Genomic DNA, 12,144 nt, shown 5'->3' with positions numbered 1-12,144 from the left:
AGAAGAAGGCGAGAAATGGCTACTTGGAAGCGTTGGAGACTGTATGTCACCTTGTAGTCATAATAGCGTTAATCTCCATTTGCAACAGGGCAGAAAATAGAGCTAGTTTGCAGTCGATCAAAATTTTTGCAGGCGTGCATAGTTTGCATAGTTTGCAGGCGTTCATCTCGAAAAAATGCATTCAAGATGGTTTTCAAGATCAACGTATACTAACTAACCCAGCTTTCTTCCCTGTTGCTGCTAACTGCTAGTACAGTGAACCCTTTCTTAAGCGCTTTGTCCTGGGGTTTCGGTCTGTTAGCACTCTGCCCTGTGGTTTTCTTGCGCTCTTGTCTAGAAATTAACGCCTTTGTTTTTTCAAGGTGAATTTCCCAATCGATACATGTACATCATGTCCCTTGTCTTGTTATCTCGGGAAGGTTTCCATGCAAATGAAGTTTTGTCTGTGAATGAAATCGATAGCGAGAAAATGGGTCTAGTGAGGACAGATAGAGAATGAGGTAGATTTTGGATTGCTTTCTTGTAGCGGACGAATGAGTTGATGCGAGGTTCTCAGATAAGCGACGGATATTCGAGTTTTGAAGGTACAGTGTTTTGTGAAGCAAGGCTGGAGCCAGAGAAAATTTTCAAAACAAGTAATTATGCGTGCGTTAAACGCTGTCCAATTATCTGGTTAATGTGGATTTCGCAGAGCAGCACCTTGCGGTGGCGTTGCCCTTTTAACGCGATAGCGTTAAAGCTCCCGTCGTGCAAAAAATCCGGCGTCGTCGTCGGCGTTGTGAGCGGAAAATCTCCGGACAAGCAACCGAGGTCACGTGACCTTGTGGCGTCATCACAACCTGCCCACAGGACTGTCAGCAAACTGACCATCGTGGCAGGCGGCAGTTAAATGAATGATTGGTCGCGAAAAGTTGCCCCGTAAGAGCAACCTGGGTCGCACAAGACAAGCCCCACAGATGGCAGCACCTGCCATCGCGTTTAACCGCTGCACCACTGCGCCGGAAGTGGCATGAGGGCTCCGAGGGATCTATGAATGTAGAGAATGACAGATTCCGCATATATGGGCATTGACACATCAAAGCTATCGCGTTATACCTTCAAGTCGGAGCTTAAGAGTCTCTTCCATTTTTTTTCTTTTCGCTACACAATGCTTGAACTCAAGACGACGAACAGCACAACAGCGACGACGTATTTTCTGCACAACGGGAGCCTTAATGATACCACATTAAAGATGCCTTCCTTTGTTCACCACTTATGAACGGTCCGTTCTCAATGTCCATGCGTAAAGGCTAAACAATGTGTTGTGGAATTCCGTTACAGCGCTCCCTTTCACAGTCTTTCTGCACAGTCTTTCTGCACTGCACAGTCTTTCTGTTCCTGCTTCTGATGTGCTAGCATATTTCTCTAGTGACGTCCTATATATAGCCCTCTTGTAGTCAATATGGCTTCCCTGCCTGTGAATTTTTTGCTCGCTGGTATTACAGATGACCTCCAGCCACGGAAGAAAGACACGTAGAATGTTTCACGTATGATTTACGTTGTATCGGCTGCCTAGGTGGCTTGATTTGAGCTTGATCAAGTTCAGTAGAATGTTAAGCGTCCCTTGTGGCGCAATTTTCTTGTTCATGGAGTAAAGGGTGCAATTTTCCATCTAGAACCACTTCTAGCTATCCATTAAAAAAAATTCAAAAAATAATAAACGTCTATGGTCGAGCGTCACCTAAGCTAACCAGTAATTTACCGATGCAGAAGACACGGCGATTCCGCGTAAAGACTGTAATGGAATTCTAATGTCACCTGTCTGAAGCGTTGCTGCAATCCGTAATTGCAGGGCGCTCGGCGCTTCTTTTGTTGTCTCAAGGACTCTTGGCCCTTGTACGTGGCGGCCGAGTGACAAATTTCGCTTCCTGTTCTTTATCATCGGACGGCCGTGCCGCCATACCCCGAAGGGCGTTCGCTAACAAGCAAACCCAGTAGCAGCCTGTACTCCTTGTCCAAACGCATCGGAGCGGTGCCGGAGCAAGACCACCATCAACATGCTCCTGTCGCTGATAATGATACCGTTTGGTCCTGGCTGTCGCGCATGAAGTTCACTCTGGACCTGCAGGTACAAACTCTTCGTCGTGAACTGGCCAGAGTTTAAACTGGCGCGTAGAAAAAGGATGGTGTTCTCGTTATTTTGTCGAGACTTTTGTGTTAACCGTCGACTGTCCAGACGCAGTTAGACAACGAACGTGTTCGCATGGCTACATTCGAACATGGGGTTTCGTGGAATAGCTCCGTAACGTTTCGCATTCAGACCGCTAATTATCGTGAAAACTATGCAATAACAGATTTAAGCCCCAAGAAGACAGGGCTTCGTTCAAAGAGGAAAGGGGGGGGGGGGGATATAACAGAATATACTTGCACCATTTTTTTCTGACGAAGCCAAAAAAAGAGCAGCTCAAGACGACTTAATTGTGCTGGAACAAACTTTACTTGAATAACTTTCATGCTACAAGGCCAAAGCTAGGGATGCCGCATGAGGTTCTTCAACAAGCACTGCAATCGCGTTACTTGGGCGTTTCTACGATGTCCATCGTAGAGGAGTGGGCTCCGCTGCCTGGAGTTGAACCTATGACGTCATGCTCAGCAGCAGAATGGCACACGCGCTGAGCCGTACAGTAGCAAGGCCTCCTGACAGTAGGCAGTGCCACAGTGGACACTCGATGCAGATGTACACAGACTTTGGTTTCTTCGAAACTGAGAGCGACTGGGATAGATACGATCAAGAAGCGCGAGCGCGTGCAATAATTTCTTCTCAGAAAAAAAAAAAAACGTTGTGAACTGGAGACGCATTTTATCATGTTTGTGAGTACTGTGATAAAACTGCTCTGATAAAACTGATAAAACTCCTCTGCTCTCTCCACGTCCTCATCCTTCCATGATAACCGCCTTCAGGACGGTTCTCGTGATAGCCACCCTCCGATTACGCCTTCCTAACCCTCCTCCTGCTTCAGGAGCAACTACCCTCCGGATGGTTCCCGTGACAAAGCACCCACTGATTACGCTGACGACGACGACATGCTTACTACTACGACGACGGCGCGAGACCCCAAGAGCAGGCGCTTAACAGCTGTCGCTGTAATCTCTGAGCTGCTCACTCTTCTTTCCTCATTTTTTTTTCTAAAAATAAATCAGATATATGAACCGGGAAGATTCAACGCTGGGGCAGTGATAATGCTCTTTTTTTTTTCAAAGTCATTTTTTTTATTTCATTAACCAATGGTATATGTGCTGAAGCAAGTTGACCTTGGACTACAAGCAACAAGGAGATTCTTAACGATCCCGAAATTTTTTATTCGTTGGGCCACACTGCAAGGGAAGTATTAAGATATTGCTGGCTATAAAAGCGAATCAATGAATCGAGCTTTACGACGTCGCGTTGTGGCAGTTCGTGCACCTTGGTGTTTCACATGCGCCCTGAGAGCGCTTTCCGCAGCGTTTGGTCCAACGCATTCATTACTTGGTGTCTGCTATCACCAAGAAAAAAATTCACATGTGCCTTGAATTCCATTTGCGGATTTTATATTTGCGTTCGACCTGTAGCAACTGCGTAGTATTGAAAGCCAGTAATTATTTTCCAGCACAATCATTCAGTTCCCCATTTTTCTGTGCCACCGCCGTTGTATTTATTGCTGCAAACTCCCAGCACCTTCTTCGATGGCCTCGCTCCTCTTTTGCCGCATTCTTTCTGGGAATAGGCAGGCGCAGCATGTCCCCTTTCCGCTGTCAGTCGCAAGCCTGCCCATTCCTGCCTAATGTTTGTGTTAGCAACAGTATCAACGGCAACAGTAATAGTATTCATGACAATAATAGCAAATAATGCGCACTCTGTCAGTTGCGTTAACTCTTCCGAACACATGCTGCGGTTATTGGGTTGGCGGCTGCTTCCGTAAAGCACAGTGGTCTTGCAACTTGGAATCTGGAAGTCGAAAGTTCTATACCCGGCTTGACCAGCTCTGCATGTTTTTTCCTACTGTGACACTTCATGACTGCGACTACATGAAACGCGTCGTAAGGCATCTCACGCCTAAGAACAACTCAACAGGAGGAAAATAATGACAGGAATACTTGGATTGTCTCTTTCTTTTTGCAAGATATTCTAACGCAATTAGCTTCAGAGTAATTGCGAACAGTTCAGGGCACTTTACTGAGCTCACTTACCATTTAATTTTTTTTTTCTAATTTCTTATCTCGACTGTAGTGATGCACCATGCAATTACTTTTCAGTGCACTGTCTGCGAAAAACTCTTGTTGCTCTTGTCTCTCATCACGGGAACACCGTGCTGCTGTACGCTGTTCGGGCATCAGACTTCAGCGAATTGTTCGCCTGTTAACTGCACCGATCCTCGGCATGTGTTACGAATGGCTGGACCTATAATATTGCTTTGAACTTATGAGCGAGGCCTGCATGCGAGGAAGACAAAAGCTGTCGTAAGGAGGCCTTCGTATACCGATTGTTTCGTACCCAAGTCCTTTTTCGGTGCTACATTAATACTCCAGTTTGGAGGTAGAAACCGATGTAAAACGTGGGTGGATAGGCCGCCGTTTCTACCCTCAGGATGACTCTAAGTCGCTGAATAGTTTGCAACGTCTTTGAACTCAGAATTGCCTCATAATGAGATAATGGGTGAATGCAGAAACAACATGATGTCGTAAGTACACCGTGGCGTTGCATAACGTGGCAACTACGTTGCATAACGCACACGGCAACAAATAGTGGCGCCAGTTATTGCCATTGTGGACTAGGAGCGTGACAACATCGCAAAACAATGGATACGTATTGTTAATCGTTAACCGGCGATGCCAGAGGACCGCTTTCTGCGGCGCCCCACAATGGGCGGATGTTGGCCGAATAATCTGCGCTGTGTTCTACCTGTGCCGAGCAAGCTCTTCCTTCCATTCGTGTTCTTGCCTTTCCCCCCGCTCTGCATTACAACGAGTTCCCTTTCTCAGATGCCGGACGCAGTGTTGCGTGGCTTTACAGCGATTGGTTATACAGGATCGCTGCTGTCACGTGTTAGAAATGCAGCGGGATCCGGGCGCCTGCCTCAGATTCCCTTACTCTTTTTGAGCGTCTAGTAACCGGTAGCAAATCCCGAACTGACTTCTTATGGTCGTTTTGCAGCGAAATCCAAAGAAATACGAGGGGAACCTCAGATATGGAATGGCGAAAGCATTGACTAAAGATTCCGTTCTTCTTTCTCGGGCGTACAAGCAGTAAATCACGGTGGAGCTAGCTATACTAATCTTAAGGACAATATAATGCATTGATGACACAGCCCGATTACCGACCAGGAAACAGCACCAAACGAGCGCGAGTGTTCAATGAGGGAGATCGGAGTGCAAAAATTAGAGATGATGGAATGGATTGATGCGGGGGAAATGCGATAGCACGCATCTTTCACTCGCCAATCTAGTTCAGTTCTGATTCTATTCCAAAATGTCTTTCATTTTCCAATGTATTCCAATCCTAACTCTAATTCAATTCCGACTACGCAACTACGCAAAATGTGCAACATGCGTAGATCGCGGCCAGTCCTCATATCACTACCTACCGCAAGCTTCGTTTTTGCACAGATAGTTCTTCGGGAGGCTGTATATTTTGCATGTAAGCCTGCTGTTGCCCGAGTAATTTTTTTTTTTATAACACTATTATTGCTTCAAGGCATACAGGGAGGCAAGGACGCCTTAGGTGTGTGCAGAAAAGCGTCCATCTTGAGTCATTTTCTTAGGCATTTTCATTTTTTTCTTAGTCATTCTTCGCCTGGCGTCTCCCTCCTCTCCCCTACAAGTGGAGATAGGGAGGGGGATGGTTGGCAGGCGGCAGGAGGAGAGAGGCAAATCACCCTAAAACACCACCTAGCAGGTAGACTTCACAAAGACGACGCCGACGGCGATGGACAGTTTTCGCCTTCGTGGCCCTCCTAATGCTGCCGCATAAAAAAAAAAAAAGTTACTGCTATACTCATCTTCTTTCGGCTTAAAAGCCATGGTTTTTGTGTGAAGCCTGCATCCCTTAGTGCCTCCTAGCGGATCGGGCACCTTCCGAGCACCCTTCAGGAGCCTCCTCTGGATCACGCTCTGGTGGACGCACCTCCGGACACCTACAGGTAAAAATGCATCTCCCACCTACGAGCCTCTGCCCACACATCCACACCCCTCTAGAAGCTTTGCCCGCCATAAAGCCCAAGCAGCAGTGGAACGAAGAGAAGGCTTTGAAATCAAACTAAAAGACGAAATGAAAAGCGATCAGTGTAAAAGCGAAACGTATACAACCACTATTGCTAACGCATATTTGTCGCATCACATTGTGTGATTGGTTGCGTATTTTTTTAATAATGAAAAACAAGCAATTCGAGTAAATGAGAAGGTTCGATAACCCAGCTCATCGACTGAAACGAGTGCGAAAACAATGCGAGTTGTTCGTGTGAGTGGAGAGAAGCAGAGCGTGCGAAGCACGGCTGAATCCCGCTCGCGCTCAGGCAACTTTCTGGGCGTTCGCGGCGGGCGCAGAAATCAGTGACTTCTCGAGCGCCCCATTCGTTCCGTGAAAGACGTGTGCGGCTGACTGTATGGTCCTCGCTACTGTCTAAGGCGGTTGCCAGTGCGTACAGACGGCAGCAAAAGTTTACGGGATGCGTCTGCTCGGGAACAAGTTTATTGTCTGAGCGATGCCTCGCTAACCTGTCGACTAGTATTGATACCAGCGGATGGAGAATGCATATCCCCGCAGACTTCATTAAGCCGGGTACACACTGGCAAGTCGCGCTGGTCGCGCGACAGGTTTCAGTTCTTTACGGTTCTTCATCGCTTTCGTAGTTCTGCGACGCCGCAACTAATCGACCCGTAATCGGTCGCGCGTCGTCTGCGACTCGTCAGTGTGAATGTGCCTTTGCAGGCATTTCAGGCGATTCGCTTGCATTACTTCACCCATAAACTTCTGTCTCAGAGAGGTAATAAACATGCACTGCTAAGGACGGGGCATATTTCTTTCCACCACCAGCCCCGCCTTACCTTTTCCTGCGTTTTGCGAAACAAATTGTAATTAAAAAAAAAAAAAAGCTGGAGAAGCGGAGTACACGCCCGGAATCTGTCACTGATGTTGGCCGGATGTGTAATTCTCCGGGAGCTGTGATAACTGCAGAGAGATGGGTGTGACGAGGTGAATGCAGCGATGGAAGGCTGCAGGAGTTACCAGCTCGTCTTGCGCTGTGTGCCAATTGGAACGACAGTGCTTCCTTAGTGCAATGGGGTTCTTGTACGGCGTAAGGGAAAAGCCAGCCCTGACTCGTCGAAGACTTCCACCACTCTTTTGCCTGACAGTACGAGCGCATGCGTAAGACTTCCCTGCCGCGGCTGTAGCGTCGAATCGCGTCGGAATTCAACGGCGCCCAGAAGACCTCCGCCGACGGCGACCTGACCGTGAAGGACCTTGGCGGTGCACTGTCGTCACGGTGCCAGCAAATGGGACTTTCGAGTGAGTCGACGTTGGCTACGCAGCGTCAGTTCGCTTAGATGCTTCTTTGAAGCTGCGCGCCAGGCTGCGAAGGCCAGCGTACAATCAATCCGGAAGACCGGACGTGCGCCCACCGTGACGCATCCTGCAAGTAAACCCGAACGTCGGACTCTTACGATCGCTTCTTAGCTATCTGCACGCAAGAAGCTTGACTGCTACGTGCTACTGCATTCCGAGTACGTAATAAAGAAAGAAAAATATGCCTTTAATTCATTCATGCGTCAACAAGTAGGAGAGGGCTCTATTGAATCGCGCATAAAAAGCAATTACGCTTGATTGTAAAAGCCCCGTGTTTTTCGCGTGTGAAATTAAAACAGTCGAGGTCAAAGTCACCGAAATTGAAGCGGAAAGATTTTATGCAGAGGCGCCGAGAGAACGTCGCACAAGGGGATACCCATCGGAAGAAAACCCGACTTATAAACGTGCCTCCAGCTCTTAAGCTCTACGCAAAGAGAGAGAAAAAAAAAGAAAAACCGAAGGAAAGTAAATGCGCTTGAAATAGAATACGGCCGTGCGATGCGCAATTCACGTAACGTAAAAGGGAAATAAGCTTAGGAAACTATGCGTCCTGTGCGGCTGCCAGCGACGTATATATCTGCGATTTCTGCCCCGAGGTATGCTTGGTCGTTGCGTCCGAGCACGTACCGAGGAATAAGAATGTCTGAGCCAACCTATAAGTCGAAGGGGTCAGAAGGCATTAACGCCGTTAAGAAGCTGCTCATTGAGTGCTAACATTGCATGTGAGGTTTAGGAGCCATGAAGGCGGATAAATGTGAAACAAACGTAGAGATAAAGAGAAGAGGTCGCGAGTATCGACAATAATCACGATGCCCACCACATCGCGTGGCTAGCTGTTCATGTATGCAGTGGACGCGCTCTAATCCTCCAGTTGGCTTCTCTCATAGTGCGTCAACACTTAGGTATAAGGATGAACAACGTTACCAGTGGAGATAACAATCAACCTAGGCTACTACTTCGACCTTTACTTATTGTGCAGGCTTGGCGTATTTTCAATGACGAATCGTCTTATATATTTAACCTCAATATCTTTACAGAGGCTCATGTACTGTTCTTTAATGAGCACAGGTGAGCTGGCCAATGACGCCGTTAGCTGTTTTAGTATCAGCCTTCGTAGAAGTATTTTGTTCATGCTACATATAACGAACACTTAGTGAAAAGCTCACAACGAGCAAAAACAGCCAGAACTAAATGTTTGTTTGTTTTTTTGGTGTAATTCCTAAATATACCAGTAAATATATTAGTTTTAATTGGAAATATAATTTGGAAGAGGATAGGGCAAAGCGTTTTGCAAACCCTGGTTATCACGCTCATCATGGAAATGTCCCAAAAATTCAGACTTCGCTGTCAACTAGATTAGCAAAAAGCAGATTCCTAAGTATGAACTCTAGCTAAATAAATAAATAAAGACCTTGTTGCGTTCTATGACACATAAGCAAATAAATAAATGAATAAATAATATGTAGCAGATATGTGAACTTCCGGCATGACGTGTATATACCGCGCGTATCTGACAATACATTCATTGGTGTTCTTTAAGTAGTTCGTCCAATGTTTCGGGGAATCAACCAAGGTGAAGTAGATATATAATATGAAAGCTATTACTGATTATTGTCCACTCAAGCTCCGCCACACGGCTGCAAAGGAAAGCTGTAGAGCTTTCACAGAAACTTCGTAGTTAAGAAAAAGTAAATGTTAATTTGCGTAGTTAGGCAAAGTGCGAATTAGGTACGCTCTATAACTTCGGTTTTCACTTCGGTTCCGGTGTTCGGATCCATTGTTTCTCAGATGGCGTTCGGATAGCGATAATGGGGTTAATGCGCATATATGCGTAATTGGTCATTCTCTACTTAACACTCATAGATCCCTGGGAGTCCTTATACCCCTCCTGGCGCAGTGGTGCAGCGATTAAGCTAGGCTCTATTGCCCTGCGATGGCAGTATCTGCCATCGGGAAGGCTTGCGAGACCCAGGGTGCTCTCCCCGAGGAACCTCTCGCGACCGGTCATTAATTGAACTGCCGCCTGCCATAGTGGGAAGGTGGCAGGCTGCCCATCGCCCGTTGGCAAGGTGGGCAGCCTGTTACAAAGGAGGCTTCAGACAAACACACAAACAAACGACGGCTTAATGCGGGGAATGGCCATTGTAAGCGCTAGCGCACCAAAATTCGTAGTGGGACTGTCATGGTTTCCTTTTCGAGTTGTTGATTAATTCACTCTCGCCCTACCATCTTTTATGCATCCTGGTTGGTTAGTCGGCAGAGCGACTGCCCCGGAGAAGCGTGGTCCCGGGTTCGCCCCCCGGACCAGAACAAATTTTTTCTGCACAACTACAAAGTTTCTGTGAAAGCTTGACAGATTTCCTCTGCAGCCATAATGCTGCGCTTGGGTGGATGGCAGTGAGTAATTACTTTCTTATTATAAAGTAATTCCATTTCAACAACTGATAAACATTTATTTTATGGTGTGTGTTAAGAATATCCGTCCAACCTCTTCAATTTCGATTACGACCAGCCGATAGGAACAGTGCTCGTCGTTGGCTCTCCCTAGTTGCTTTGAACGGTTTCCGTTGTGTTTTTCTTTTTTTTTTTCGTTGTCGTTGTTCTTAGTCCCCTGGTTACCTGAAGTCTACGTTGCAGAAGCCATCAGCATGAGATTGGAAAAGCACGAAGTTGGAACGCTTGATTGCGTTATCTTCACCGCCAACCGTAACCTCCGATGACGACGTAACCTCATCGCTACGTTGAATGATTAGCAGATTTTTACGTATTACGATTTTTACGTACCGTAGTGAAGGGCTCCGGTTTAATTTGGACCACCTGGGCTTCTTCAACGTGTGCCGAGAATTCATTACGCCGGCGGCCGCGGCGAACGCTCGCTCAGCGTGACAGTTTGAGCGTGTTTGGTTACGCATGAAGGCACTTCTGTAGCGCACTCACGAGCGCATAATGGAAGTGCCGAATGCCGCCAGAAACACGAGACCGGCAGCTCTGTTTCTGTGGAATGAACGATTCAGAACTGCAAAAATGTAAATCGTGGGGTTGAACGTCCCGAAGCAACACATGGGCTTTGAGGGATGCCGTAGCGGAGAACTCAAGAGTAATATGGACCACCTGGCGTTCTTAATGTCTTCTGACATCGCAAAACACGCGAGCGTTTTTGCATTTAGCTTCCATAGAAATGGAACTGCCGCGGCTGTGATTCGACCCCATGATTTTGGGATCAGTGGCCGAACGCCAAAGCCACTGAGCCATCGCAACAGGTCGATTCAGAATTGAGTATTTAATCAGCGCACAAACAAGAATTAATGATGAAGTCAATTGTTACCAGTTCTAGGACGGTATTTTTTAACCCATGTCTAGGACCACGCTCCCGATATTATTAACGCGTGAGAAGACACTACCAGGTGGTCGTGTATACGTCTTAATAATTATTCAATGGCCTTGAAGGGAGCCTACAGTAATTATTCAAGGTCTAGACATGTGGTGGTTCACAGGACAACCACGAAGGACAATGACGAAGGCGTGCGGCTGTGCGATAAATTTACATGGCGGCTCTTCTCCATTAGGGTCTCCGCATCGCATTAGTCGACAGGATCGAACACCATCAACGCTATGTCTACACAGAAGAAAGCGAACATCGTTCCAAAGTACAGTGGAACCTCCGAGGGCATCCCTGCAGACAAATGGCTGCGTAGTTTCGACGTAAAGACACCCAGCGGTGTGGACGGAACGGGAGAAGATCCATCACTTCAGTGCATGCATCGAAGGTGAGGCCGTCCGATGGTTCATCACTGAACTATTTGACAAAGGGGAATCTTAGGAAAGGATCAATCAAAGCATGTTGGAACGCTTCGGGCCGCCCGTGGGAGACCCATTTCGCGAGTTGATCCGCTGTTGCCTGAAGGTAAGACAAATCATCAAAAAACTTATCTGATGAGAAGTCACTTGGTCGCCTTGCTCGCCTGCCTGAAGGACGCCCACACTGTGTCGGGTCTGACAGACAGACTACCCTCGTGAAGCGGAGTTCGCTCTCACCGGAGGGAGGATGTCCACACCAGCGCAGTGACTTCCAGCAGCACGTCTTGTTGAATCATCGCTGCAGTTTGCTCGCGTCAAACATTTCTCGACCGTCCCAGAGGCGACAAAAGGTCTAGCCATGCCTACGACAGGTCAGTGGACGCCTGCACTCCCGCTACATGCTCCGGCTATGAAATGCTAGCATTGTGAAATAGCTGGTATGTCACGTCAGATCCACTGGCACAACGAATTCCACGTGGGGAAAGCATCTCTGCTCTTTTCGTAAAACATGAAGGGAAACGATTAGAGCGACCCAAAGCTATATTGGTACGGTTTCATGCATTCAGCGATGGCAACCGAGCCAAAGCAACTCTTTATATCGTAGCCAACACTACTTGTAGCAGTGAGTTAAAATATTCCCACATTACCGTACAACAAAAATAAATTTGGGTCGCGTAAAAGTGAAAATAGAAATCGCAAAACTAACAGGAACAGTTGAGGCGCTTATCATGCGAAGTATAAAAACTGAACTGTTCCTTCGCTCGGGC

This window comes from Amblyomma mixtum, chromosome 3, assembly GCF_055824585.1.
Source record: "Amblyomma mixtum isolate Tamu chromosome 3, ASM5582458v1, whole genome shotgun sequence".
In the NCBI taxonomy this organism is placed as follows: Eukaryota; Metazoa; Arthropoda; class Arachnida; order Ixodida; family Ixodidae; genus Amblyomma; species Amblyomma mixtum.
This window is presented reverse-complemented; position numbering follows the sequence as displayed.